Source organism: Limulus polyphemus, unplaced genomic scaffold (genome assembly GCF_000517525.1).
Source record: "Limulus polyphemus unplaced genomic scaffold, Limulus_polyphemus-2.1.2 Scaffold1546, whole genome shotgun sequence".
Classification (NCBI taxonomy): Eukaryota; Metazoa; Arthropoda; class Merostomata; order Xiphosura; family Limulidae; genus Limulus; species Limulus polyphemus.
Window position 1 is genome coordinate 102,445 of NW_013667156.1, and position 7,580 is coordinate 110,024.

Genomic DNA, 7,580 nt, shown 5'->3' on the forward strand with positions numbered 1-7,580 from the left:
CGGCTAGCGCAGATAGCCCTTGTGTAGCTTTGCGCGAAATTCAAAGCAAACAAACAAACTAACGAAAGCTAGATTTATAATACGGGACGTGTTTTGAATATTATATTAAAGACTAATTCATTGAAACTACAAGCAATATCATCAACTCTACAGACACCTTTTTTTGTTGTAAAAGTAACATATACTTATCTTACAGTTAGAAGTACTATTTTTATTGATCCATGAATGTACTTTTTTCAACTCGAAACATTCGTAATGAAGGTGTTATAACGCAAACTCTCAATGAATTTTTTCACAAGTTTCAGGAATTCACAAACAGTCATATAAATGGTTCATGGGATTTTGCTGGAGTTTTCATTATTTCATTTTTGTTTTGTGAACAACTAGGAAATCATATGAACACTATACTTAGCAGTGCTGAAAACAAAAAGTTTACTAATACTTTAAAGAGTCATTCAAGGTTCTCGAAATTCGTCACGATATCCACCTGTTCACCATGTCTTAGAAGTTGTATTGTCTAACGTTTGTCAAACTGTTAAAAGAGAAGAGAAGAAAAAAACGTATTATTGTCGGCATGTTGTTCTGAAGATAAAAACGGTATGACGATGATTGTTAGATCTGTAATAAATAAATGTTGTCTAGATAACTGGAATACAAGCTGAACCAGGAAAAGTAAAATGTGAAACTATTTCACATAAAATACCTGTCAACAGACATTTATTCTATGAACTTATGAATGAAATATTTTTTGCCTTAGCACAAACGATCTTAATGAAAAAAGGTTAGTTCAAAATTATGTTTCATTTATATAGAACGTAATCCGGACCACACATGGTGATATAAGTATCAAAGAATGTGACTTAACATTGCGTGACTCTGTTAGTGATCAGGATTAGCAGGACATGATCAGATTTATAGAGATTAACAGCAGAAAAACCTAGTTAATGTCTCAAAATATGATTGTGATTAATTAATAGATAACTTTGATGTTCTATGTAAACTTCCAGCTCTAAAGCTCGTCAAGTAAGTGTTACTCTGAAAAAGTTTTGTTGTAAGTGACTGGTAAGTGCTGTTATGATGCGGTACATTCTTAAAATGTGTTTAAAATAAGTCTGGTATTTAAGTAGCTACAAGTACAAATGAAAAACAACACAGTCATTACAGGCTAGTGAAACAGAACACAATGTGTTGGCTGATGCACATAGTCTTTATGTTTAGTTTTATACAACCTACATACAATAAAAATTGTGACTTCACAATACAACAATGTATTCAACTAAATACAATTTTGAATTGAAAAACTACACGTTATTGTATTGTTAGAGAACATAGAACATGTCTGTTTACATCGCTACAAAAACAAACTGTGTTATAGTTCACACAAGCTTGTGTTTAGAGAACACAATTTGTTGTTTTTTTTTGCGAAATAACACATTGTTTGTGTTTACAAAACAACGTTTTTACAGTGTGAAACATTTATTTTCAATTTAGTTACTATGATCAGTGCAGGACTGATTAATAAATAACATGTAGTACTGTTGACTGCGTGTCGGTTAGAGTTACTCAAGACGTCACGTAATGTTATGTCCTATTGTTTGTCAACAGTTTATTACTATGATCAGTGGAGGACTAATTAACAACATGAAGTACTCTTGACTACTGTTCGGTTAAAGTTATATCATAGAGTTACTCAAGACCCACGTAATGTTATGTCGTATTGTTTTCCAAGTTCCATTCAAGTATCACCTCTAATCTGGCTAGTGTTTATATCATAATGCGCACTCTTATCTGTGCTTCAGTTAGTGTTGTGTCGTACAATAACCTGAGCTCGGTATTATGCCAATTACAACTGTCCGAGGCCTGGTTAATATTTTTAATTACGGTATTGAGTTCCGATTTTGTTAATATTGAACTCAAGAGACTGCAGTGTAAAATAGTTAACATTTATAATGCGTTGCACGATAATTCATTCTGCATAAGCTATACAGATAACGATTAATGAATAATCGAAAAACTCTCCTTTTTTAGCATTGTATACCTTATGAAAGTCATAATATTACACGTGACAATACTGTACTTTGTAAGTTATACTACTGAACGATAAACATAAATATTGGGCCGTTGCAGATTATTCACGTATCAAAACTGTATAATTTCCTACCAAGACAAATAGTGCTGTGCCTCCAGATAACACATCTGTACCCATAAGGCATTCGCACTCGTAGAATATGAAAGAATGATGGTTTCCAATGTATAAATAAGTTATATTAAGCCTTGTGAAAAAAATTATTTTTTAATAATTTGTATGATATATCTAAACATTATAACAGTGTCAAGTAGTTAAACATTGTAACTAGGCATAAGAGATTAAAAACATTAAATGAAAATATGTAAAATAATCACCAAATCAAATTCAGCTTCAATGTATTCGACTGTAACATTTCATTTTGCTGATGCGGCATTTCAGGATCTTCAGTGTGCTACCAGTAGATTGATCCATCCTTATTACGCTTCCTTTTTCCTCTCCCTCCCCTTCTCTACGACAAAAGAACAGCTTGATAAGAATGTTAAACGCTCCATAACTGTAAACAGTGTAAAATAAATGGGCGTGTTAAGAGATTGGTATTTTAATCGGCTTCACAGGTATATTACGTTCAGAAAACAATGTAACAAATTAAGGAATTAAAACAAGACAAAGAGGAGAAGGCTGCATTCTTGATTTCTTGTACACTTGGGGGGGGGGGTATCCCCGCCTCGCTCATTCTTCGAGTGTCTAAATATTTGGGTACCATAAAGACAGACTACTGAACGTGAAGCCTAGCTTTGGGAAGAACCGGCTGCAAACAGTCCCATATAATCACGTTAACAGATCCACGTTCTCACCGCTTTGATTGTCACGGTTTGCTAAGCTCGAAGGACATGAATATTATGTTTCTGACTAGGCTTAGTGAGCACAAAGTTACCTACGAACACATAAAGTAGCTAAGTAGACCTTGTAAGTAGGGTGGAACATAGCGAACAATGTAACTGTTCCAAATACTCACTGAATGTTGCAGCCTTTTGTAATAACCGCTAACAATTGTATGATCATAATACAACCTAAATGTAAAGTTTAAACTTACGAAGCAATATTACAACTATTACAAGATGAATTACGTATCATGTTAAATTTATGTAATGATTGGATAAATTAATGTTTGAGATTGAATTAACTAGATGACTAGACTAATGAAAAACAACTTTTTAAACATATATGAGCTGTGTGTGTCGTATTACTCACAAATTCTGGTCTTTTAAGGTTGATGGGGAGACTTAAAGCTGCGAACGCGCGATATATTGAATGAAAAAATAACCTGGAGCTTGTGTTTCTATATTCCCGTAAAGGGGATGTATGTAGTAGCATATATGTCCTAATGGTACAGACTGTACTAGTATTATAATATGCATATTTCACATTAAAATTAATGTGACACATACAGTATAAAAACAAGTCATAGTATTTCTACAAACATTTTTAAATAGGTCAATAAACTAACTCTACATACTAGAACACAATGTAGATGAAGTAGTCGTAAAGGTCTAGCCTTAGGCCGGGCGTAGGATAGTAGTTAGCGTGCTCGGGTGATAAATCCGAGGATTCATGATTCGCAGCCCATGCCGTAAAAACGCGTTCCGCACTTTGAAGACATGGATGCGCTGAAAAAGTGACGGCCAAATACCACAATTCGGCCAAACAAGAGTAGCCCAATAGTTGGCGGTGGGTACTGTTGACTAGTTTCCTTCCCTTTAGGTTATTACTTCAAAATGAAGGACGACTATGTACAGATAGCCCTTCGAGTAGTTTTGCACAAAAATTCTAAAACAAATTAGTAAGTAATCCATAACATACACTTTTCATGATCTAAATGGGTATATATACGTTTACATATATATTGGTGTATAAGTTTTATTTTATGCTCAAACTTCAAAAGTATATAAACTAAAAAACATAGAAATGGAAAATATATATTTCTGTAAATTAGTATTTTTAGATACATCTCATAGGTTAGATACAATATCTCTAATTTAGTCGAACGTAAATTTAGGTAGAACCTAAGTATATAACTTTGGAATTCAACGATCGTAATGTTCTTGACATGTTATGTAATCTGAATACCCTTAAATATGATTTTGATGGATATTGGTTCAATCAGGCCATTTCATTCCAATTCCTCAGAAGAACTGTCGGGTCAACAGAGGGTTATGCCCTTTCTTTGGTCAAGATAATGACCTTCTAATGGGAGGGATATGTGTATAATTTGTTGGTCAAGAAATGAATTGCAGAAATTGGGCAGTGATTGAGAGATAAAATTATATTTAGAAAAAAATAGAGACATGTATGATACACTATCCGTGCAGTGGTGATTGGGACGCTATTCATACCATTAAACTGCACGAACAACAACTGTTATGGTGTGAAACAGATTAAGTTGATGAAGTGTATCATACTATCAAACTGCACGAACAACAACTGTTATGGTGGGAAACAGATTAAGTAGATGAAGTGTATCATACTATCAAACTGCATGAACAACAACTGTTATGGTGTGAAACAGATTAAGTAGATGAAGTGTATCATACTATCAAACTGCATGAACAACAACTGTTATGGTGTGAAATGGATTAAGTTGATGAAGTGTACTTTTGATCAATCTTATATATATCTGCTACAAATCAGAATTGGGATACAGACTAATAACATAATATTGTTTATTTAGTTTATTACCAATCGTTTTTACTTATTTTTACTTCAATTAACTTTTCTCATCATTCAGAAGCACTAGTGAACCACCAAACTAGTGTTTATTGTTCCTGGAGCGGTCAAGCGTCAACAGAAGAAAACTACATTAATAATTCTAAGAACTTGCGAGTAAAAGTAAAGTAACAGTGTTGGTTAATTATATGCAGAGTATTTCAGTCGAGTAAAAGGTATTTGTATTAGTTATTTATTAGTGAGTTTTATTTGACTGATGATATTTTAGTTGCTTTGTTACACTGCAATTATTTAACTGTTTGTAGAGTCGTTTTGTAGGATACAAAAATAGTTTATTGACCACTTGGCAGTTTTAAACGTTTTATAGAATTATTAATATAATATTAATGTCTTGAAAACTGTTCTTTTATACCTCTGTAAAATACAAATCATCTTCGTTTTTAATAATTGTCTTCTATAATATTGTCTCCTAGAGTGAATAAATAATTTTTGGACACACCACAGTTTGCATATTTATACGAGTACATAGTTACCTTGGTTTATTAAAGCTGTCTTATCTTTTGTTGTAATTGATAGTTCGTCAAATGTAACTTTAGTTGATCCTCATTGAACTTTTATAACATACATGTGACAAATCAAAGGAATTAATTTTCTCTGTTTGTTCTTTTAAAGAATTATTTGTTGATGAAGATTTGTTTTTTGTTGAATACTCGAGAGCTATCTGCGCTAGCCGTTTCTAATTTTGAAGTGACAGACTAGAGTGAAAGCAGCCAGTCAACATCACTCACCAACCTTCAGCTACTTTTTACCAACGAATAGTGGGATTCACCGTCATATTATAACACCCTCACTTTTATTTATGATTTGTTTGTAATTAAGCACAAAACTACACAATGGGCTATATGTGCTCTGCCCACCACGGGTATCGAATCCCGGATTCTAGCGTTGTAAGTCCGCAAACATACCGCTGTGCCTCTTGGGGGCCTTTGTTGATGAAGAAGGGCACTACTGAAAATACACAATATTACCAAAATAACAGGACAGAACACCTTAATAAGGATGATAGGAACCGGTCCATTAGTAGCTTTGTGTGTGTATATGGTATACCAAAGCTTTTGGTAAGATATTAATATTGTAAGGTATCACTCTGCATATCTTGAAAATTCATATCGACCGTAAGTATATTTCAAAATACGCAATATTTTCTTTTATCGACAAACTTGATAAGAATACTTTTGGCATTTTTATTAGATCATATTGTCACGTATCTTAGTACCTGCTGTATTTTCGCACCACCATGACAGTCAGAGAAAACTCTGCTGTTATCCATTGCCCTTAAAACTACTATGTTGTGACATTTTTAAATAATTAGATAATAATTACTGTTTCTTTTTCTATTCTTCGGCAACTAATGTGCTGTCATTTTCTCAGGGATGTTCTGAGAAGGACTATTTTCTTTGTTGGTACTGAGCAGAATTCGATCCTGGCTTTTTCTTGATGGAAGTCTGGTACGTTATCGACTCGACAAGTTACTAACTAAAAAGTAGGCTTAGATTATACCCGATCGCCACAACTTTATGATAATAGGGCTTTATGATATAACTATACTCTTGCATTTACAGGGTTCAAAAAACGTTATAATACATCGCACAATCGGTGTTTTTTATATATGCAAATACATCTATTGTTCTTCACATGTGTGTGAAGGGATCCTAATATGACCAGTCAATATATTATTAGAATGCACCCGCAACAGAAAAAAAGAATATCCGAATGAACTAGATACACATGTACTTTTGAACAAGTATTTGAAAACCTGAAAATTGAAGACGAATGTAACATGATAAATAGTCTTAACAGACACATTAAATTTTCTACCAGGGAGTAGTAACTCATTTTATCTTTTGACTGATTCGCAACCATACGTGAAATGGTGTGACGATAACATGCATGACATCACTGGGCTGACGTCTTCCTCGATGAAGTCAACAGCCAGGGTCGAAGGGGTCCTGGATGAGCTCGACGGTCACATGTTCGGGACCAGGTGTGGTGGATTTCGGCTGTGGTCAACCAACCGGAAGAGAAGATGGGCGTCTCCAGGTTGCAACTGCCCAAGACACGCCACATGATGACAACCAATACTCAATCCATACCTGACGGAGGTGATAAGTATGCTACTGGTCTCCTACCACCAAGTTCCGTGGAAGAAACAACATCCCCATCGGTACATGGAACGTAAGAACATTGAGAGCCGCAGGGAAATTGAAAGAACTTACACATAAGATGGACTGGTACTGCTGGAACCTCCTTGGACTTTGTGAGATGCGTTGGAAACACTTTGGAGAAACATCAAGCGAGGAAGGACGCGAGGTTTACTTCAATGGCAAAGAGAACATGGTGTTGGATTCCTTGTACACAAAAACATTATGAACACTATTATGGGTTGCCGCCCAGTCTCCAGCAGGCTCATCACCATCCGCCTGAAGGTAACTCCATCCAACATCACAGTAATACAAGTGTATGCCCCAATGTCTGACTACGACGACTAATAGATCAATCACCCAAAAATGACATCCTTTTCGTACAAGGAGACTAGAATACAAAAGTTGGTGAGGATGCACAGACAAACTGGCAAGGCATCTGCTGACGGTTTTTGCAATACTGAATCAAACGAAAGAGGACTCAGGCTCCTGGAGTTTGCCACACATAACAACCTTGTGTTGGCTAATACTTTTGGTCCTCACAAATCATCCAGAAGATGGACCTGGCACAGTCAAGATGGACAACATCACAACCAGATTGACTACATCATGATGAAAAAGCGTTT